The 22,540-nt window shown below is 53.7% G+C and overlaps 1 protein-coding gene across 5 annotated transcripts in view; it reads left to right on the top strand.

Annotated features, from left to right (window-relative positions):
- The first annotated feature begins 3,222 nt into the window (after positions 1 to 3,222).
- The window catches only part of SH3BP4 (SH3 domain binding protein 4), a 37,371-nt gene continuing 18,053 nt past the window's right edge, over positions 3,223 to 22,540 (top strand). Inside the window, exons 1-2 of one of the 5 annotated variants that reach the window (XM_080400688.1) lie at positions 3,223 to 3,321; positions 8,519 to 8,695. The gene's annotated coding sequence lies outside the window, so the exon portion shown is untranslated. The other 4 variants (XM_080400689.1, XM_080400691.1, XM_080400690.1 and 1 more) reach the window with 4 other exon arrangements.

Below are 22,540 nucleotides of genomic sequence, written 5' to 3'. Positions count from 1 at the left end.
GGATCATGGAAAAAGCGCTCCCTCCAGCGCATAGCAACAGGCTGCAACAAACCCGGGCTGCAGTGGGAGCCCGGACACTCCCACTGAGGGCCAGGATTTCATTAGATTCCACTTGGGAAGAAAATTTTATTAGGCTTAGGTTTGGGAATACTCCCATCTGTAAGGTTTCAGGAGCTCAGTGTCCATGGTTGAACCCCCATTACACCTGCGGGAGCATCCTAATGCGCCTGCAGCCCCAGCGAGGCGTTTGCTGCTGCTGGGGTCGGTGCTTGTTGGCCCCGGGCACGTGTGCAGGGCAGCCCGATTCCGCGTTTTCCTCCAAGACAAGCAGATGTCCAGCTTCCATCTGCAGTTTTGAAGGCAGCATCAGAGCAAAGATGAGCTCTCCTCTTTCCAAAAGAGCCAGATACACTCACATATCTGAGTCACGGGTATGTCATCCCAGACAAGCCCTTCTCCAAAGCGCTATTTAGGCAAACAGAGACAATTACCATTCAGTTTTGTATAAGTGCTTGAGAAACACCATAGGCAAAAGGACAGAGAAAGTCTTGAAATGAACTTTAACATGGAATTCCTGCAAGATTAATTCCCAGTGCTGTATAAAAGCTTGAGCTCATTAGGGCATCCTGTCCGGGTCTAATTGCTCACCGGTATCGCTTCCTGGCAGGGGAAACAGGAGTGGCACACGTCCAGAGGTGGGTCCGTGCTGGCATGCCTGCCTCTCTCCCGGCAATCTGTGGCCACAGAGGGAGTGGAGGGGACAGGCAGGAGAGGGGCTGGAGCAGGGCAGGGAGGCAGGAGCCAGTGGGCAGCCCACACCAGTGCCTGCTGGAAGGATGCTGGGGGAGCATCTTCTTCCACACCCACAGATCTTGGTCCGTGCCACGTACAGCACCCACCCTGTGACCAAACGCTCCACGGTCCCTTATTGCTCTGAGCTTCTTCTGGGTATTGCAAAACACTTGCAAAATAGGGGGGTGAGACATGGCAGGGATGCTCATCCCTCCACCTGAGGCTCGGCTGGCCCTTCCCGGGCAGCAACGCGCATCATCAGTGTGGGGAAAGCAGCTCCCAGGACTGGCAGTGGTTGTCGTGCATGAATTGCTGATTTTCAATTAAGCCAACAGTTTGGAGTTCCAGTTCAGTTTTACCGCCTGGAGATGTGGGTTTACCACAGAGGCATCACAAGGCTGCTGAGCTGAAACTCTACGTGCACGTATGCATCCTCCAGCCCAGCAGCCAGCTCATCGGAAGGGACACTTATGTCCCCAAAGCCACTCAAGGCGCCAGCCTAGGATGATCTAGAGATCTCCACCATCCCTTCTCAAGGCCTCAGCTATGCAGAAAATTAAAATAAGTAAGAATAAACTGGGGTTTGAAAGGCAGAGAAAAAAAGTTGGGTCAAACTTAGCTGAGGACAGGAGAGGACAGTGTGATTTACCCCTCACATAAGACTAATTCATTCCAGAGCAAAGCAGGACAATACATTTTGTGAAACATCAGCCGGCTGGCACGGAAAGCTGTTTTGATAGCGAGATCTGCTACTTTAGTGTTTCTAACATAGAAACTTCTACTGTGACAAGTCATTTTGGACTTTACAGCATCAGAAAGATAGGAAAGCAGACTCGGGATGGAAGAGAGAAATCAATCAGCAGCTCAGACAGTGCTGGTAATGGCAGCTCTGCACAGCACGTGCAGAAGCAGAGGGACAGGAGCACCCTGGTCTGGGCGCCCAGGCTTGGTGCAGACAGGAGCAGCACCCCAGGACCTGCACAGCACCCGCCACCCACACAGGAGCAGCACCCAGCGCAGCTGCCCCCCGGTGTTGCCAGCAGCTGGGCATTTGTGGGTGCCACCTGGACCGTTTGCACCAGCAAAGTGCGATGAAAATGCCCCGTTGCAATTAGCAAACCGGGCGATCTGGCTGTGGGGAGCTTCCCTTTGATAAACTCCCAAACCTCCCAAAACAGCAACAGCTCCTGAGAGCACTTTGAAGTGGTTGTACGGCTCGTTTCGCCTGTGCTCACAAAACGAAACCGGGGAAGGGGCTGGATGAGGCCGGGGAGCCTGGCTGACACCGCGGAGGGGGTTCGGCTGCACCAGGACACGCAGCCCTGCTTGCACCTCACCCTGGCGAAAACCCCGGCCCCTTCTGTGGAGCTGGAAGTTTGGGTGCAGGAGGAGCCAGCACCAGGAAGAGGAAATTTAATCATGGGATCCTGATTAAACCCAGGAAAAAACAAAGGGGGGGGGGGGGGGGGGGGGAAGAGTGGTGGCTCGCGCAGCCTGGACCGTCCTGCGCACAGGACCCGCTTGCCCCGATATTTCTGGCTCAGCTGCCTCTCTCAGGGGTGTTCCAACACGAGCTGGCCACCGTGATGGGACATGTGGCCACCACCTCTGGCTGCACGTTGCATCCAGTCCCGACCTGCTAGGTTTGTTGCTCCTGGTACCACATTTCCTACCCCAGCCCGGGGTGGGATGCACAATTAGTCGGGGGGGGTGGGGGTGGGGGTGGTTAACGAGCACAAAGCCTCGGGTTTGCTTTGGTTGCCAGGGGTTCGGAGTTGCTGCAAGCTTCGAAGCCAGCTTCTCCAACCGTGGCTGACTCGAGAAATTGTGGTGCAACACTTGTTGCTTTCTCAGGAGGAAAGTTTGATTTTCTTTTAAGGTTTTCCTCCTTTTCTGGTTCTTCTCGCAGGAATTTCCATCCCAGGAGAGGTGTACGGGGTGGGGGAGTTGCTCCAGCCCCAGAGGTGGCACAGGGGTGCGGCACAGCACAGCGAGCTTCGCAGCAAGCACGCACGCGGCCCCAAAATGCAAAAATAAAATATAAAAAAATACATAAAATACGGGAGTTGCCGCGCCTGCAGGGATCGGGGCTCCAGCGCCCCGCTGTCCCTCCTGCCTGGAAGCGGTGACGGACGCGGGGGAGTTCCTCGGTGTCCGCCCCGAGGCCCGAACGCACACGCGTGTTGCACGAGGCCCGCGCCGCCCCCGCACGAGGACGCCCCCCTCCCCATTGCGCAGGGCTGCCCTCGCCCCTCGCCCCCCCCCCCCCCCCCGCACACGTGCTTTGCAGATCGATTTCCTCTCCCCCCCGCCGCCCTCCACGCGCCCGGAGCGGCACGCGCCCAACCTCGCACGCGCCCGCCCGCCCCTTCCCACGCGGCCCCTCAACTCCCCCCCCCCCGCCCCAAACACCCCCTGCCCGGGCGGCCCCGCCCCCTGACGTCAGCGCGGGCGCGGGGCCGGCGGCGCGCGCGGCCCGTGGCGCGAGCCGGCAGCGGAGCGGGGTCCCGGTGCCGGTGCCGGTGCCAGGTAAGCGCCGCGCTGCCGGCAGGGGCGGGGAGCGGGGGCGGGCACCCATAGCGGGAGCGGCCCCCCCGCCGCCCGCGGCCTCCGCCCGGCGGCCCCCGGTGCCGCCCCGCCGCCGGGGAAAAGTTTGTGGCGGTGGCGCCGGGCGGGCGAGCGAGCGAGCGGAGCGGCGGGAGGTGCCGCCCGGGACCGAGCGGCTGCCGGCTCCCGGTGAGCGGCCCGGGCTGCGCGGGGCGGGCGGGCCGTGCCAGCCCTGCGGGGGGCCGGTGCGCGGCGCTGGCCGCGCTCCCTGTGCGGGCGCGCAGTGGGCGCCTGCGGGCGGTGCGTGCGGGAGCCGTGCGGGAGCCGTGCGCGGCGCCCGGCCGGCGTGTGCCGGGGCAGCGAGCGCGCAGCCGCCCGGTGTGCAGCCCCGCGGGCGGAGGCAGGGAAGCCCGGCGGGCGCAGCGGGGGAGCCGCCCGAGCCCCGCTCCCGCTGCCCCGGGGAGCGCCGCTGCGCGGAACTTTGCCGTGCCCCGCAGGGCGCCGGCCGCTGTCGGGGGGCTCCCCCCAGCACCGCGTGTGTGCACCCCGGCCCCGCCAGCCTCTGCCGGCAGCGCCGGGAGGGGACGGGGGTGCACATCCCAGGGTCGGCACCCCAGCGCCCGGTGGGGAGCCCCGAGCTGGCGGCGGGGGCTGGCACCGGGGTGCGCTGCGCGGATGGTGCGCGGGCGTCTCCCGCTGTGTCTGGCCCGTAAACCCGTGGGGGTGGCTTGGAGCTGGGGCTGGCCGAGGCCGGGCTGCCTTGCCTGCCTTTCCTTTCTTATCTCATCAGCCCCGGGTGGGACGTTCCCTGGAAGTTTGGGGAGGTTTTTAACAGCATTGCACCGGCTGTGCCTGACACTTATTTTCCAGGAGGGTTTGGCCGGCTGGGGATTGCCGGTGTCGCGGGGTCGCTGACCTTTTTGCTCCTTGCTGGCTGCCTGGCCGCGGGGTGTTTTGCAAGCAAGGGACGCTATTCAAGGCTTGGTTTGCAGCCGTGGCTGCAGCGGGGTTGCTCGCGGGACGGTGGGAGAGGTGGCCTCGGGCAGGAGGTGTGTTGCGGGGAGGCACAAAGCGGTGGTGACACATTGCAGCTTCGGGCTCTGGTACTGGGATACCCATTTGGGGTTTTTTTGGGGTCCCTGGCTATAAAGCTGTTCAGGTGTAAACACCTCAGCCACAAGGGTGCCTCTGTGGTACTTTTACTCGGAGCAACTTTGGTACATAGGGGGACAGTGGTGACCGTGACGCAGTTTTGTGCCTCTGTCCCTGTTGTGGACCCAGGGGTGTAAAGCGGGGTGGGGATGCAAGAGGACATGCAAATGCCCAGCACAGCATCTGTGCTCTGGCAGTGGGGATGCTGAGGAAACCCATCACCACCCTGGTTAGCCCTTCCTGGCTAACACCACCTGAGATTTGCAATAATTAATTTATGGCTGCTAATGCAGCTTGGGCAGAAGTTGGAGAGGGGTGCGTGTTGTGTTGACAACTGTGCCTAGGTAGCAAAACATCCCCCTCCACTCTGGAAGAACTCATCCTTTATTTCCTAGTGCCTGACTGCAGCAACGGGATGCTTAGATTTACCTAAACCCAAAACGGACCCTGATATTGAGAAACATGTCCTCCCGGGACGTCCTGTAGCTCTGAATATTTGCGTCGCGTCCCGGCTCTAGCTCCCATGTTACAGTGTTGGTACCAGACCCTGCATGGGTGCCCTCGTTCGACATCTCCAGTAGTGCTTTTTCTCTCCTTTTTCTCTCATTTCTCCTTCTCCCTCACCCTTTCCAGCAGTTAGATGCTCGCCCAGGGTGGCTGTGCTCTTCCTATGGCAAGCTTCAACCGTTGACCCTGGCCGCGAGCAGCAAGGATGCAGTTGCCCGTGATGCTTGCTGGTGCCCCGTGCCATGGACTTGCAGCCTCCACTGAACGCATGTCCTCCTGGGTGGGGATTTTTTGCTGGCAAAGATGCCAGCTTTCCGTATATGTATTTCCAAAATAACTCCAGTCGGGCTGTGGAAGAGAGTGTGCTTTTCAAAAATAGCAGTGTTGTTACTTTTAATCAAATAAAGTCTGAGCGGCGTGGTGCTGTGTGGAGTGATTGCAGCCATTGCTTGCCTCTGTGCTTGACATCCTAATTATGTTTTCATTTTTATGAGAGGAAAACTATTTGTGAAGCAAAATATTTATTTTAGCCTGGTGGGGTTGTTCAGAAGAGCTTGTATCTATGTTAAGGAGGTGGTTTAGACACTGCATTTTTTTTAAATGAGAAAAACATTTAAATATGGCAAGAAGCTTTTCATCACAGAAGCTTGTCTGCGCAAAGGGAGCTAGCAGCTGTAGAGGTCAGGACATGAAGGGGAATTTGCATCCTCCTTAGTCGTCTTATTTTCAAGAGGTCTGAAAGTTGCATTGCCTTCTGGTTTGGTGGGTGGATTTCTGATGGCAGCTTGAACAGAAATGAATGCAAATAACCTCACTTCAGAGTCTCTCAACCTTTGGTTTGGCACCTGCCTTTTTTCTCCTTTCCAAAATTCATTTTGAAAAAACCTGAGCTTTGCAGACTGCCCTGGAAGCTCCTCAGGAGATGGTAAGGAGGTGCAATGGGTTTCCAGCAGGTCAGAGGTTTGTTGTCCCTGCAGAGATTGTACTTTGGGTTGGCAGGGTTGGCTGTGATGCTGCTCAACCAAGGGTGGGCCTGGCTGGGTGTCTGGGCATGCAGCAGCATCACGCAGCGGGGCCCGTGGTGGTGGAGGGCTTCCCTGAGCAGGGGGGATGGCAGCTCTTGGAGGAGTTTTGTAGCCAGAAGTTGACTTCCCCAGTGATGAGCCAGGTTTGAAGGAGGGGGATCAACCCGCTGGAAGATGTATTTGTGCTTATTAATGTATATACCTTGCAATACATATAGCAAAATGTTCTTCAGCGTTTGACCCTTGCAGAGTTTTTGGTCTGGTTTGCTCTTAAAAGTTGCTTGGTTGGGACCTCTTGGAGGTGATGGGAGAGGGGCACACATCAGTTTTCATAGGTGGCTTCGGTAGCATCATGCACATGTCACTGTGGATGCTAAACAGCGTGCTCCTCGTGTTGTGGTAACACCCCAGGCCCGGTGCCAGGCTGGTGGGTTTGTTGCAGGGGTTTTTACGTGGGCTTGCAAGGGACAGCCTGGGGTGGGGGGTGAAGGCTGCAGCGAGGTGTTTATCAAGAGCGGTGTGCGGCTGCAAAGCTGGGTGCTGTCTGGGGTGCCCGGCCCTCGCTGTGGCATGGCAGGCACCTCCGCTGTCAGCGCTGGCTGATGGACCCATCCAGGCTGCTCCCTGAAATTTGCAGAATGAGATTTCAGCTTAAAACCCACAAAACGAGTCCCCCATCAATTCACACAGCGCCTGAGCTCCAGCATCAGGGCGCGCTCCTGGTCCCCGCGCGAGCAGAGGATGCTTTGCTTTTGCTCACTTCTTGCAAGCACAGCGCGAACAATCCCGCATTAACCCTGCCGAGGGGCCAGCGTTTGGGCACAGGGCTGTGATTGTTAGAGGATGTCAAAAGCGCTGTGCCAGCCTTGGCTGGGGCAGGGAGCGTGTGGACCTCTCGGGGCTGGCACGGGGTAAAACCTGCCGCCCACCACAGGCATGACTTGGGAGCGAACCCTGGAGGGGCAGCCGAAACTCTGGCTCCGATTTCTCTCCCTAAAGGACCCGAATGAGAGGTGTGGGGATGCAGGGACGGCCTTTCTTCTTAATTATGAAGCTGCAGGGTTTATTAACTTCAAAAGTGAGAATTGCAGCCTGAGCTCACTTTGTGGCCATAAATAATGTTTGTTTTTTAAAAATAAAAAAGGAGAAAGCACTTGCAGGACCTGTAACTGTGGCTGATGGGGAGCAGGTCCTCCAGTGGGCACATGCATGTCCTGACAAGCCCCTTTCTTTCCAGCGCAGAGCCTTGGCTTTCTAAACGAGGCGGAGAGACTTGCTCCCAGCAGGTCAGATGGTCGCATCTGGGTTTCATTTAATGCTCGAATGATGTCCTAGTTCCAGTAACACTGCAACCATCCGCAGAGCCACGCTGAGGGATAATTTTGGAGGATACCTGTGGCATCTGTGCCCTCCCGTGGTCCTTAATTTCTCTCAGCGGTCCTTGGAGTCGAGTGAGTTCAGTGTATTTCTGCTTCCGTGGGCTCACAACGAAAAGCGTGGGAGTATGGAGAGGGACGTGTACCCATGGTTCGCAGCAACAGGAGGATGCAGGAGCACATCAAAACGGTTTGCTGCTCGGGGCAGTTTGCAGGTCCAGCAGGCAGCCACGCTCCCCTGTGCGTCTTGACGGTGTTTCCAGGGTAAAGTTAGTTTTTAATGAGTCAGAGAGCCAATTGTAAATCTTCCCACTCTTTCATCCTTATCCTTGGATTCACGGTTTTTCCCTCTGCTAGGAAGATGGACAGTTTGGGTGGATTGCATGTTTTTTGAAGAAATCACTGGTGTCCCACAAGCAACACCTACTGTCTTTAATCCTGTTTTTTGGTGGAAACCTAGCACTGTCTATGGGCTGGCCAGTCTGCTGCTCCTCCATTATGAACCCCTTGGCCAGTGCCCCCCACCCAAGATATTTCTATTTTTAACCTGCTGATTTCATTTGGGTTTGTGCAAGGGTTTATTTCTGGTGACAAGAGGTAGTCATTCCCAGCTGGTGTATCAGCGGGCTGCTGGGGAGCGTAACGCTTTCATTACCGATAGAAGAAAACGAATTGCAAGTCCTAGGGCTAAACGTTCCTGCGTGCTCCTACGCGAATAGGTGCTCCTGCTCTGCCGGGGCGAGGTGTTGCTTCAGACCCATCAGCAGGAAGGCGGTGCACGTTGCATCCCATCTCCTCTTTGCCGGCGACACCTTGGCTGACGCACGCTGTCTGCATGTGCGGATGATGGATGTGAAAGCAACTTCATAGCCTCAAACCTGTATATATTAAAAGGCAAAGGCAGAAGGTGGCTCAGTGATTTTTATTTTTTTTTTTCTCTTGTCTGTGTTTCTTCACGGTTCTGATGCTTTTGCACAGATTGGAGGCACAGTAATGCCTGTCTGGTTTGCAGTCCTGTTCAATAACAGGAGGAAAGTTGCAATAGTAGTAATAATAATGATAATAAAACTAAAAAAGATGATGATGATGTGAAAGCCTTTCCGCCTTTCCTTTTCACAGCTCTCTGCAGGCTCTGAAATTGCTTCCTCTGCCCCCTCTCCTGCCTCACGGGAGGGTTGGCCTGGGGAGCATCCCATCATTTTCAAGAAGGGAGATCGCTGCCACGAAGCAAAACCAGATGTTTTCTAGCTGACTCCAGAAAACACCCTTTCGACACGGCAAGGAAACAAGGCTGTGGTATGTAGTTGTTAGGCTGGGTTGCTCGTCTCACACTGCAAATGAGCCCCATGCAAAGTTACCGCTTCCCTCTCCCCAGCTCTCTCTCCAGGGACAAATCCAGCAGCCGCCCTTCTCCCTTCATGCCTGGCCAGCCTGACTGTGCCCACATTAAGTGCTTTAGGTCATCTTTCTAGGGGGAAGGCATTTGCTTGGTGTGTGGCCTCGTTTGAACGACGCTGGCTGTTTCCTTAGGAACAGAAAAGGCTTTTTTGGAGTTGAACAATGGTGCGTCCCCGGCTCGGTCAGTGGAGAAAAGCGAGGCAGGAGATGTTTTACAGTCGCTGCTGCCGTTAGCTTGCCAGCGAGCTCAGCGAGGGTGCTGCTGGCTTCATTGCCAGTTGTAGTGGTTCTCTGTGATGGTGACCCACGGCATGTCCTGCTCAGGGCTGCCAGCCTGGTGGTGTTGCACCCGAGAAATGTTGGGGCTGGCCGGGGCAGTACGAGCTGTGTGACGGTGAGTTAGGAGGGTTGAATTTGGAGGAAGGCCAGGGGTGGGTTCGGTTGGACCTCTTGGCTGCGGGTTGGTGTCGGTGCAGATGTGGCTTCAGCAAGCACTGGGGCTGGCTGGAGCATCCATCGGTGCGCTCAGCGCGCTGGGAGAAGATGCTGGAGTTGTCTGTCTAGAAGACACCTACGCCAGGTAAAGGGTGGAGGAAGGGAGCGAAAAAGAGCAGAAATTTGAATAAATAACGTGGTGGTTGCACAGGGAGTTGAGATCAAAGTCTCCCAGGTCTCTCAGGCCTCCGGGAGTAAAAATAGTCTGTTTGAGCTCGGGTTGTGTCTTTGTGGGAGACGTTAAAGCTTTCACTCCTGTGTTATTCCCTGCTGCTGAGCCGTTGTCTTCATTCGCATCCGTTCCCAGAGCAGCCGGGGGAGATGCTGGGTCCCTCGGCACAAGGGCTACCGCAGCTATAATTAAACAAAGAGAAACTTTTTATTTTTTTGTGACTGATCCAGCTTCCGGAAAATGGCAGCTAGCTGAAGGGAGGGAAACAAAACAAGCCTTCGGCCGGCCAGAAAATGCGTCCTCACCTCTGTGGCATTTCCTTGCTTTCTTTCCCCCCTCGCCAGCCTCCCTCCCTAGCCCCTCGCATCCTGGCTGCCGCATTGAAAACCTGCCATCAGATTAGCTGTGCCGGGGTGGGGTTGCTCTCCGCCAGCATGAGCATGAGAAGCGTTTCCCAGCCGGCAGCGTGCATGCAAACCGAGCCTTGGAAATTGCTCTTCTCTCTCCCCGTGAGAAAGCACAGTGAATAGTTCCCAGTGCATGTGGCCTGGGAGCAACCAGTCCTTGCAATTCATAAGCTTTGGAATTGTGTGTGGGGGGGGGAGGGGGGTGTCCAAAAAAAAAAAAAAAAAAAAAAAGATGCACAAGTGCATCCTGCAAAAAAAGGAGAAGGAGGCAGGGGGGCATCCTGCAAAAGGAGGAGGAGATGTGAGGGGCTGCACTCAGCAAAAGAAGATAAGATGGGGGGGCACATCCTGCAAAAGAGGAGGAGATAGTGGGGGTGCATCCCGCAGCTTGTCTTCCAGGGCACTGGCTCCTCCTTGGCTATGGATGCTGTTGGCTGCAAATTTATTGGAGCAGCCTCTGGATGAGTGGTGGTACTCTGTAGGCACTAACCCCACATCTGCTCGGATAGAGGAGGACAAGTAGGTTTTTTGGGGAATGGAGATGAAAGCAGGGTCCCTGGCAACATGGTGGATTGTTTCTTTGGGTGTTTTTTTTTTAATTCTGGTGGTGTGTGGTTCGTTTTTTTGTAATACCAGCTTCCTGGGACGTGTCGTCTTTCCAGTGCTTTGCGGCAGCTGTCCTGCTTGTCGGGGAGCAAAACAGCAGCGGCCACAAAGCCAGCCTTTCTTTTGGTCTTCACGAGCATTTTGCTTGGTTATCTCTGGGCAGGGCTGCGGACAAAGTATTTACTGTCCCTGGGAGATGGCGACTACCTCGTCAGCAAAAAGGATAGCTCATGCTGCCGGCTCTGGCCTTGACCAGGTTATCATCCTAAGAGTTACGGGCAGTGTTGCTGGTTTCCCGGAGTTTATTGTGCCTGCTTTGTGCCGGGCTGGGGGAAAGATGCTCTGGGACTGGGACATCGGGGTGGTGGGTCCCCTCCCAGGCATCCATCTGATGCAGCCTTGCCTGAGACAGACTCTCCACACTGAGTCTGTCCTGAAGGTTTGGGGGTTTTCTGGGGGGTTTGGGTTTTGTTGGTTGGGGTTTTCCGTAAGCTGCTCAGAGTCAGCAAACGCTGCTGAGAAACACCTCGGTGCCACCAGTGAGTGCTTCCAAGTAATCTTTTCCATCTCTCCTGCTGCTCCCGAGGTGTGGCCTGTGCTCCCTGGAGAGAGCTGGAGCTGCTCTGGAGCGGTGTGCCTGAAAGTTAATTGCTGCCGAAAAACGCTTTAATTAACTCAATTAGCCAGACAGTCCATCTGGACTCTTGCAGCGCCTGGTAAGGTTCTGTGGAACGAGGTCGCAGCTCCACTCCGGTGACAGGGACAGGTACACCGACTCGCTCGGGTCCCAGGGGAACACGCTGTGCTCTCCAGCGCATCCCAGCTCTCGGACCTGCAGGGAATGGGAGGTGTTTTTCCAGGGCATGCGTAAAAATTGACACGGAGGATAGATCCCAAATGTTTTCAAGGGGTGTGCATGCCGTTCCACGCTGGCCCGGGGTGTGGGCGCGGCTGGCACTGCACATGGCATTGCACTAGTTGCAGCGCAGCTGCCTTGCGGTGCCGGCTGATTTGGGGACCGTATGAGAGCATCCTTTTGTCAGCGCCTGAAATTATCTAGCAGAGAAAAATCCTGTTGCAAGGCTGTGCCTGAAATCCCTTGAACCGAGGAGTTTGAAGGCTACTGAGCTTCTCAATCTCTGCTTCAGCTGCTGGGTGAGCGGGCTTGGCTCCTCTGCCTGAGTTTTAGCACCTTGCCCTGCAGCGGGACAGCCCTGCGGCTCCTCGGAGGTGCGACTGGCCAGAGCAGCTGGTGCTGCTCCTGCTCTGCCTATTAATAGGAGCTATTAAAACGTTCACCAAATCCAGGATGCAGGACATGACCAGGCATGGAAACAGTGAGCAAAAAAAGCCTTAGCCTAGCACGCTGTTTGAGCAGAGGAATGCAGGGCCCTGCAGCAGGGATTTGGGGAGGGCGAGTGTTTAACCCCGTCTCTGCAATTGCCCTGCAGCGGGGCTGACCTTTCCGTCCCGGCTTTACCTCTGTGTGTTGACCTCTGTTTTAAACCCGTGCCTTACAGGCATCCCTGGGGAAAGCTGCTTGCTGTCCTGCTGCCAGTTTTCCTGCTACCTGGCTATGATGGGAGACCCCAGCGCAGGCAGGCAGAGATGCATCCTTTAGGTAATGGAGAGGGATGCATGTCCTAAAGGGTTTAGGTACCAGCAGATAACGCTGGGGGAAACTGAGGCACGGAACATCAGTGCTGCCTGGGCTCATGCAGAGGTACAGTCTGAGGGTTGAGCCGTGGTCTCCGCAGTCATGGTGCCCGTGCCTCCAAAAATGGGCTCTGAAATCACTTCAAACGTGCGTGGGAGGGGGCAAGGGGAGGAGGAGATCACTCTGCCCAGATTGCCCTGCAGTCAGGCAGGATAAAAGGAATAAAAATATTTGCAGTTTGGCCTAATTTTTAAGGGATTGTGACCAGAAAGCGGTGATGCTGGCACTGCATCAGATGGTCCTCTGGCTTGGAGGGGGAAGGGGAGATTGCTTTGGGAAAGGGCAGGTGGTTCCTGGCTTAGAGCTGCTTTAAGGCAATTCGGCTTGTGAAAGCAGGGCAGAGGGGCAGAGGGTAATTCTCTGTGGGGAGGCTGGCAGGCGGAGGTGATGCTGCCGGTCACGGCAGGGATGTTTCTGTGCAGAGCATCATCCTTTGGGCTGAGCATCCATTGCCTGGCGCTGTGAGTCCTGCCTGGGTGGCCAGGGCAGGTCCCAGCTCATCCCTGGGTCCCAGGCAGTGCAAAGGCAGAGGAGTCCAAGCATCAGCCTCATTTCTTTCTCCTCTGGATGGGATATGTGAGAACCATTCAGACCTTGGGGTCTGAGCCTAACCATTATAATTCCTACGTAGTGCTGCAAACGCTTCTGCCTCCCTTTTGCCATAAAGTTGTCATCCCTCTTCCTGCACAGAAAAATGTGAGTAATGTTAGAGAAATTTGGGATGAGGCCCAGCAAACAATCGGATATCCAGCTAAGCACATCTCTGACTTCTGAACTAAAAGCTCCCGAATGAGTAACACAGCAGAAGAAGCAGCAGATTTTGAGGGATTATATTTTCTGTTGATGCTCTGCTTTCTCTCTTGAAACTTCAGTCTGCAAAACTTGGAAATGGCTTTTTTTAGATCGCCTTTGTATATTTGTGTTATGCTGAAGTACTAACACATTGTTAATTGTCCTGTTGAAAACAAAACTGACAGTAGTAAGCACTAAATTTAAAAAAAAATAAATAATGCCAGCTGTCTTGTGAATGCACATGATGTGCTTTGGTCTTTACATGGGCTGTAAATGTTGTTTACTGGGATTGTGCATTGGGGAAAAAAAGGCTGAATTCAGCATAAAAGTGGAGAGTTGGGAGGCTAAAATGCCAGTGGATGTTGCCCTTGGTAGTAATGGGTGGCAGTGGCTGCCCTTCTTTTGATTTTCTTTTCTTCTTCTGGACAGGGCCAAAAAAGTTTCCATCTCTTTCCTGTTGATCGAGTACTTAGGTCATTCTTCTAAATATAAATCTGTCCTAGTGCGTCAGCTGTGCCTGGGATTTCACTTCTTTTATGTGTCACTTCAAGCAAGTTTTAATTAAACAAACAAACAAGAAAAAGACACCCATCTGCATTGGGTTGATATTTAGGCTCTCTTTTTCCCATCAAGAGCGTGTCTGATTCTGGCTGGACCCTGGCCCTTTGACAGCAAAGATCTGTAGGCTGTGTGTGGGCAACAGCTGGTTATGCTGGAGAGCATCCCTCAGCTCCTGGAAAGCTCTTGCTGCCTCCTCTGCTTCTGCGTGCAGAGCTGCCCCATCACTGGCACTGAGATCTGCCACACTTCTGGATGCGAGTGGTGTTGAGATATGGAAGAACTTGATCCTACAGAGAAGAAAATCTGGGGTGTTGCTGTGAAAGATGCTGAGAAAAGGAGACGTTGTCTAGGTGAGGCGGTGAAGGTGACCATGGATGGTGCCCTGGTGTGTTTGTTGTACCTGGAATTGTCTTCTCTAGCCAAGAGTCTGCTGCTTGTAGATCCCAACCTGTGCTTTAAATACAGAGCCAAAATTAAAATACACAGATTGCCATGGCTATCAAAGCAGCCTTGAAGCAGAGCTAGCGGTGGAATTGAAGTTGCTTTCCATAGACGTCAATAAACGGAGCAGTTTCTGTGCTGCACATGGCCAAAGTTCAGCTGACACAAGGCTTCTGTCCTTGAATACGTGGGGCTTTTTAACCCGGATCTAGTCCTTCCTTTCTAGAATGAGGCATTCTGCTAGTACCAGTGGACAAGCTTCCAGCTTTTCTGTACGTCCCTGCAATGGCTTTGGTTTTGCCCCTCTAACACGGGTGTTTCTGTGATGGCCCAAGACAACCCCGTACCACAGCTGGTAATGCTTCACCCCCAGTTCAAGCTGCAGTAATCTGAGACTTGGTGTTCTGGTCTCTTACCGTAGAAATCTCAGCAGGAATGAACGGAGCTCCCAGCTCGTGGGCTCGAGTGGGGCGGCTCAGAGATCCCTCGGGGCCTCGTGTCTTGGGCTTGGGAAGCGAGGGCAGGTCCATCTCCTTACAGCCTCACCTGGGGCTGGCTTCTTGGAGACTTGGCACAGAGGGAATAACTTGCCCTTTGGAAATACTCCCTCTGCGGTGGTGCGGAGTTGCCCATTTTGTAGGGGATGCTCTTGTGAAGATGCATCACCGCCGTTAGGTGCATGCGTGGGAGGGTGTTTTGTGGTTGCAAGAAGTGCAGTGCAGAAAGTTGCAGAAACTGACTCCGCTCAACCACAAAAGTTCTACTTTAAGCAGGGAAAAGCCTACCATTACTTTAAGATGACTTTCAGGTGTCATTTTAATTTTGCGTGCTGACTAACGCTGCAAAGACTGTGTCTGAGATTTAACCCTGCTTTATCCGGCAAGGAGAGCAATTTGGAGCAAAGGCGAGATTTTGCCAAGTTCACGTAGATGAGTATTTCTGTGCCCAAGCATCTTGGTAGAAAAGGGCATCTTCCCCCAAAATGGCTCACCCATTTTGTTAAGGGTTATGTCCCAGCACAGAGAAGCAGCATGTCTTTGACACTGCACATGGTGGAGGCTGCACGGAATGGGCTCGGGCTCTCATTTTGTGCCATGCTAATTTTGAGAGTGCACAGACAAGGGTCTCATGCATTTCTGACTGACGTAAAACTAAACGGTTCAAAGTGCATAACTTTGTTTGCCGATAAACCCTTCCAATAAACGCTCAGGTCTTAAAATGATGAAATCGGTTTCTTATCAGCCATCTGACCTGTGATGATGGGATCGAGCGGCTTTTAACCTGGCGAGATCGAAACAACAGACTCTGAAGTACAGACGGACGGGGTGGGTGGTGTTATTTTGGGTTTTTCCCTTCATGGCACTGTTGATGTTATGGAAAGTGCTTGGAGCCACTGCTTGGATTGTATCTGGCATCCCTCACCCCCAGGTTGCGTTCCCTTCTAGTTAATTTGCAGGTTGCATGAAGCCTCCGTGCGCTTTGACGGGCTTTAATTTCAAGGGTAACTAAGCAAGCAGGCGTGGTTTGTGTTTGCTCTTGTGTTGCATAAACACTGGCCTGTTTTGTTTTATCTGAAACACCGTCCTGGCTGGCAGAGGTGGGTGCCTGCACCTGGAAAGCGAATTCCCACCTATGGACAGGCTCTAATATAAATTAAGGCAACGACCTGGCTGCTGAAAACCACCTGAAATGAGCCACGTCGTCTTTTGTGCTGCTGTAATGTGCCTGGTGTTGAAAGCATTCTCTGAATTGAAGCAGGAACACTTTCTCGGATGAGTCTGCAACTTGCTGGACTTGTAGGTAAGATCAGATCAAAAAAACGGGGCTTTTTGCAGGAAGTCCTCATCCACGCTCTGGGATGGAGCAGATGCCTGTCCTCACATCCGCTTGCTACCTGTCTCCCGAATGGCATCATCACCTGGGGGTTTGCTCTCCAGGTATCGTACTGCTCCCAGTGAGCTTCCCTCTTCCCAGCATGGCTTCGTGCACCAAGGATTGGGCCAAATGTGGAGTGAGGAACCCATAGACCAGTTTGATCCCGCGTGTTGCTTTCCTATGAGAAGACAGTCAGCTCCAGCAAACGGTTAGGGCTGCTTAAACCCAGGTGTCGTGGGCAACCTGGCTTGGAAATCTTTACCAAGGACAAGTGCTTAAAAAAAATGTTGGTTTTGAGGAAATTCATTGCAATGTGCTGATTATGTTTGCTTCTGCCTGACTCAGGCTGGTGATGTTTTTTGGCTCCTGTCGGTATTTTCAGCATAGCTGAAGGTGTGGTGTAATCCACCAACAGATCAGTACCTGGACTAATCAGCAAGGTGTGTAAGAACATTAAAACAAGGGTAAGCTTTTGCACAAGCTCACCACTTGAGTGACTTCTTCGGTTTGATAATCCAAAGAGGTTTTACTCATTAGCGAAAGAATCTGGCTGCTAGGTGGTGGCTACTTGGTGTCGGTGGGTGTGCTTGGGCAGTGAGCTGGCAACAAAACCCCTTTTTTTTCCTAAAATGTACCTCCTGAGTGAGGCCAGCTGATATGGAGACTTGTTCTGGCTACCTGCTTATAAAGTCACCTTTTGGATGACCCGTGGGTGGCTGCTGCATGCCCACCCTGCCTGTGGCATCTGCCCCTTGAACACAGCCCCCTCTTCTTAAATGATGGGCAGGTAAGTCCAGAGGACCAAGCAGGACACCGTTGTTTCAGGCTTTGACGTCCTCTCGTGTGAGGAAGGGGTCAGAGTGGAGAAGGTGTGTCTTGGTGGGTACTTGCGCAGGGAGGGCTGCTTGGATTTGGCTGTGGGCTGGTCTGCGAGCAGGTTGGAGCTAGCTCATCTTGGGTGGGCTACCTTGTCTCGGGTGGGCTACCTCATCTCTGGAGCTTTATGTTGTCCTCCCAGCCACCACATCAGTTGCATTGCTGGCTGGGGAGGCTGGCATCGTGAGTGACTTTCCTGTGCCTGCCCTTCTCTGGTCCTGCTGGTGGGACTGGTTTCCCAGCACTGTGGCCGGGAACAAGGAGAGCGCCGTGGCTCTGTGCATTGCACCAGCAGTTCGGCTGAGCACAGCTACTTCTTTCCATCAGACAAAGACGATATTAGCGAAGGGTGACGGCGACAGGGCTCTGAAGTTGATGCAGTCAAAGCTCTGTCATTATCTCCACTTTTGGGGGAAGCACAGCTTTTCACAGATTCGGTTGATTCAGCTTTTGACAGCTCTTAAAGTCCAAATTAGCATCCAGTATCTCAGGAAGGAGGCACTGCCAGGACTGTGGCCCCGAGGGTAGCCCTGTAGTGAGTTGCTCCAGGATTTTCTCAATGAAAGCCTTTTACCGTGTCCTTCAAGTTTTCATTGTCCTGGTTAATTTGGCTCTTGAGACAGGGAGTAGGGGTTTAGGTGGCCCCCCTCAAGTGCAGCAGATTTTAACAAGATGGTTCTTGCAGCACTTATGGAGGCAGGAGACCACCTCCCCACCTTTTGTTTTCCGTGGTTGCCCCTAGTCTGCTCTTAATGGATGTTGAGCCAAGATCTCATGGGTGACTGTGGCATCTCTTCCACTGCAGCATCACAGTAGCCTGTACGCTTTTTCCTGGTGATGATCCTAGGTGGGCCCACGGAACAGTGTTCGTACTGTTCCTCCATCAAGCGAGAGTGTGCTACCAGCAGGCAGAGCAGGTGCTGGCAACAGCTCAAGAGCTTTGTCCAGCATCCCTGCTCTGGACCAGCTTGTGCAGATGTCTGTGCCCGGGTGCAGACGTGCCCTTCAAGGTTAAACTGCCGATTAGTCTGCAGTGCTTAAAAAGGAGAGATTTTCCTCCTTTTCCAGGGTAGAGGATGATGATTATGAGCCACGGGTGGGATGCCTCTTGTCAGACAAGCCCGTTTCTTCTTTAAAAGTGGGTCTCTGCAACAAGCAGCTGGATTGTGGCTCTGGAAGTCTGGGTTTCATTTCTCCTCTGTCACCAGTTGCCTGCATGAGCTTCTGCTGTTGTGTGGAACGGAGAAGTCTGTTCTTAGGCTGTGCCAGGAGGTACCCCGCTCTCTGCCGGGGTTTCAGTGGCATCGGCTGCAGCAAGGTCTGTGTCCCTGGAGACATCATCCCTCTGCCTTGTTTCGTTGGGGATGTGTGAGCAGGTGACTGGTCTTGCAGCCTGTGGTAGCCTTGAAACCATGGAAGCAAGTACAACTTCGTTTAATTCCCTGCTATATTGTCAGGACTCACGTGCGTGCGATGGTTTTATTGCTGCAGAGCGTTGCTGTCGTGTAGTAGGACATCGGCTGTGAGCCCAGGAGCACCCTTTTTATGGCCCTGTGAACTTCACAAGGGTTTCCTGCTGCGTACAGCACTGCCAGCACCTTCTACACTTGCAAGCTTCTTAAACCTTTGGCACAGTGGCACCATTTCCAGCAGTTTTGCTGTGGGGTGTGGGGTGGGTGGGTGGGCAGGCAGGGGCTGGAGTTTGAAGTTGCTGTGGGTGCTTGAGGGTGGTACCTGCATCTCTGGGACCCTCTCTGTGCCTTGGCAGGCAGCACATCAATGCTGCTGATGGATGCCAAGACATCCAGCTTTCCTTACCATGAGCTCTTAGGCCGTACCCAGCCCAGTCCTACTGGCTTCTGCAGTGCTTTCTCCTGATCCGGTGGCTGATTGCATGGGGCACGGGTGGCCAGAGTCAGTGGCTGGGTGCTGTGCTGGAGCCTGCGCTTGGCAGCAGCAGGAGGTCCTGCATGGAAAACTCTTTCCCCCCACCCCCAAAAGACTAATCTTTATTTGAGTCGCTTGAAAGTCAGGGCTGGAGATGGATATCCAACTCATGCTCCAAAGTCATTGCTACAAAAGGAAACTTTCCTGTTCTTCTGCTTGGCTCGCAAGGGGTGACATCCCCATCAGGGAGGCTGTAAGGGACACCAGGTGCCAGCAGACACCGGCAACACATGCTCAGCCGTAATTGCTTTTTCTTTTTTCTTCCCTTCTACCTCTCCTCCATCAAGCTGGCCGTGTTTGTCTTGCCCTCACCTGGCAGCGGGCGCAGCTGGCAGGAGCTGAGCCACGCTTAAGCTTGTGGGCATGATTTTTCCATAGGACTTGGCAGGGACTGGAGGGGACGGCGCAGACAGGGCTGTGCTCTCCAGCTGGTGCTGCTGCGATGCCCAGGCAGGGATGCTGGGTGCGAGCATCCCCGCCGCTTGCTGTGCATGGTGGGGACCGGGTCCAGAGCAAACCCCCGGGACATGAGAGCCCTGCGGGATGGATGGGAGCCCTGATATAGCCACAAGTCCCTTGTCTGTTAGAAAAGGGACTAAAATAACATCTTCTGTTCTGGCGCATCGGCAGCTCCAAGACTCATTCTGGGATGTACGTGAGTTCACACTGACATGTTCTTTCTGGTACAAAGACCTTGTGTTTTCGGTTGTCTTAAGGGGTGGTTTACCTTCGGTTGCATTTGGGGTTTTGGGGGTTTTTGGAAGATGAAAGCATTGGCTTTGCAAACACAAGTAGTGAAGTAATAGTAGGAGATAAGCAAAAGGCGATAAGGTCAGGCACCACTAGGGTGTGTGGCATTGCTGCCATCAGACGTGCAAAATGTACGGTCCAGGCTTCTAAAGGAAGAACCCAAAAGCAGCCAACTTTTCCCCACTTGTCTTCACCAGCAAGGCTCGAAATGCCTTACAGAAGAGGTCAGGATCACAAGGACTGAGATGCTTTATCTCCAGAGCAAAGGAGAGGGAGAAGGAATTGTCCCATTCTACCTCCTAACCAAAACCTATTGTTCCCTGCCAGCACTTGCTACCACCAGATGTTTGGAGACCCTTGGAGGCATCCCGTGGCCAAAAGACCTCTCCCTGTGCTTCAGGGCATCTCCATGGTGTCCTGCAGTGGTTCAGCTGGGCAGACTGGTGGATGGGGCAGATGCCAGGCAGGAGGTCACTTGGTGGGGGCAAGTGATGGGGTTGCACAAGTCAAGGTGGTCTTTGCTAGTGGTGCATGTGCCCTGAGAGGACCTTGGGCCATGCCACCCTTGCGATTGCTTGCAGCAAGTGATGGCTACGCTATGTGGCCACAAGCCTGTCTGTCTGGGACTGACCTTAGAGATGAGCTGTAAGAACATCAGTCTGTCAGCCTTGGCATCCTGGGTGGCAAGAGGCCACTAGCAGTTTCAAAAGCTGTCCCAGTCTGGTAGGAGGCTGCAGAGGGTCTGGCTGGGTCTGTGCTGATGTCACCCATTTAGAGGATGTTGCGTTTTTCACGCATGCTGGAAGATCTGTTAATACAAGCATGGAAAAAGCAGGCAAATCTCTAGATGGTCAGATTGTTTTCTGCTGGGTGGAAGTGTGTTGAGCAACTTAAGCCTGATGGCCACGTTGTGTTGTAGCAATAGTTATGAGGAAGCTCTTGAAGGTGAAGAATCTGCAAGGCAAAACCAAGTTTCTAAATTAGACTGTTTACTAAGACTTGGCAATTTTAGCCAAAAAAAAACAAACAAAAAACAACCAAACCAAAAAAAAAAAACCAAGCCAAGAATGGCCTCTTTTGGAGGCCATTGCACATTGAAATGACAGAATCTGGTTGGTGCTCCCAGGCGGATCTTCTGGTACTCCCAGAGCAAGCAGTCACCAGCTCCTTCAGGGCTGTGCGTGTTCCCTGGGTTTCTAGGAGGAGTCCCTTCTGCAACCGCTTCCATGGTCTTGAGTTACTTAAGTTTTTGTGATGGTGATAAAAGCAACGTTTTCAGTAAATTCATTGTGTGGGATGAACGTGCTCTGCGGGTAGCGCTGTGGTTCTGGGAAATGAATTTCTAGCTCCAGAAAGTTGAATTCACTTGTATTTAAGCAAAGCTGACTGTTTTTAAAAGAAACCTCCAAAAACACGTCTGTGTTTGTAGGAGAGCCGAGGAGCTTGACTTTGGAGAAGGAAAAGGCAAGTTAAAAGCCATTAGCAACAAGTGCCTGGAGTTGGTCTTGGCTTTGGTGTAGGAAGAGGATGATGAGTGAGTGTTTAGAAGCTTTTTCTTCTCTTCCTGACTTTAAGTTTGTGGCCAAGGGTAGGTGGAAGATTTCCCCTGAACCACGGACTTAGGGCTTGAGGGGCTTTTTATGTGTTACCCAGGGAGAACAGGCACGTAGGTACATCAGTGATTGTAAGGCTGACCCATCTTATGTCATGGTGGCTCCTGTTGCTGATGCTTTCCATGGACATGTGTGTGCCAGGGTGGGATGGACACTGCAGCTCCCTGACTTGGCCTGAGCTCCAGGGAGGGCTGGGGGGTGTGGGACAGGCAGGGATGTGCATGGGTCCTCCCCACCTTCCTTTGCTGGTGGTAGGTACCATGTACTGCCCTAGCTTTGGCTGCATGTGGAAGGACCTGGCTCCATCTCCAGCCCCAGTGGTGCTTGGTACTGCCCAGCCCTCGCGGGTCTTATCAGCCCAAATTCTTGGCAGTCAGGGTTTTTCCCTCACGGATGCTTTTGTAGGGATCCTCTCCCACCTACGCTGGGCTGCAGGCAGTGCTTGTTGGAGAAGACCTGGCTTTGGCCAGCAGCAGGATCCTGCTTTCCGCCCTCGGGGTTTGCACTTTTAGGTGTTCCTGTGGTTTTATTGCATTTCTTTGCTCACAGACACAGGGCTTGATGCTGCCAGTAGTGAGTTTTTTGCCTGGGATTGCTTTTCTCTGCTCGCCCGGTTCTAACCCAGTTCAGCCTGGCCGGATGCCAGTGCTTTGTCTGATTTATAGCTCAGTATCCGGGCAGAGGTGGGTCTGTACTGTAATCCCGTCAGGACCAGTTTGGTGTGATGGCTGGAGCTGGGAGCATTGGGGAGGAAGGGGCTTTGCTGCTGGCCCCGCTGTGCCAGCATCAGCCTGTCCCGGGGGGCACCCCTGGCTCTGCAGGGCTGGGAGGGGAAAGCCTGCGGTCGGGGTTCCAGGCTGAGCCATACCAGACAGTTTGCAGAAGTTAAGTTTAACCTTTTCTGTGCCACTATACACCAGGAAACGCTGCTGTTAGAAAGCTGAATGCTGCGCAGTCAAATGTTGCGGGAAAAAGACCTTTGAGTTTGGAGGGTTTTTTTTTCTAATAGGTTTTAGTAAGTTTTTTTTTAATAGGTACTACACCATTACCAGCCCTTAGACTCTCCCCAGACCTGCTGCCACGCTGTGCCTGGTGGAGAGGAGATCCAGGAGCAGGTAGAGCACTGATTCAGGACCCTGGAGATCCTTGCTTTTCCCAGTTTACTCACGACAGCATTTCTACACCTTGAGAAGTAGCCAGCTTCTCTACAGAGAGGAGCACGACTAGGTCTGCATGTCCCATCTGTCCCTCTCCAAAAACCTTATTCACAGCCCCAGATAATGCGAAGTCAAATCCACACTCCGCAAGTCCCTGTTGAAGACGGTCCTGCTGTTTCCCTGATGGGTGACTGGCAGGACAGGCATCCCATGATGTCCCCGGGGAGCAGAAGCCTGGCAGATGGAGAAGGGAGGTGACACAGCCTCTCTGTCACCCCGTGTGATGCCGGTGTAGGAGTAAGGAGGTGTCTGGAGGGAAGCCCCGCACCTTGCG

The sequence above is a fragment of the Falco punctatus genome (assembly GCF_963210335.1).
Source record: "Falco punctatus genome assembly, chromosome: 8".
Lineage (NCBI taxonomy): Eukaryota > Metazoa > Chordata > Aves > Falconiformes > Falconidae > Falco > Falco punctatus.
The sequence above is the reverse complement of the archived record's forward strand: the minus strand, read 5'-3'. Positions and strand labels throughout refer to the sequence as shown.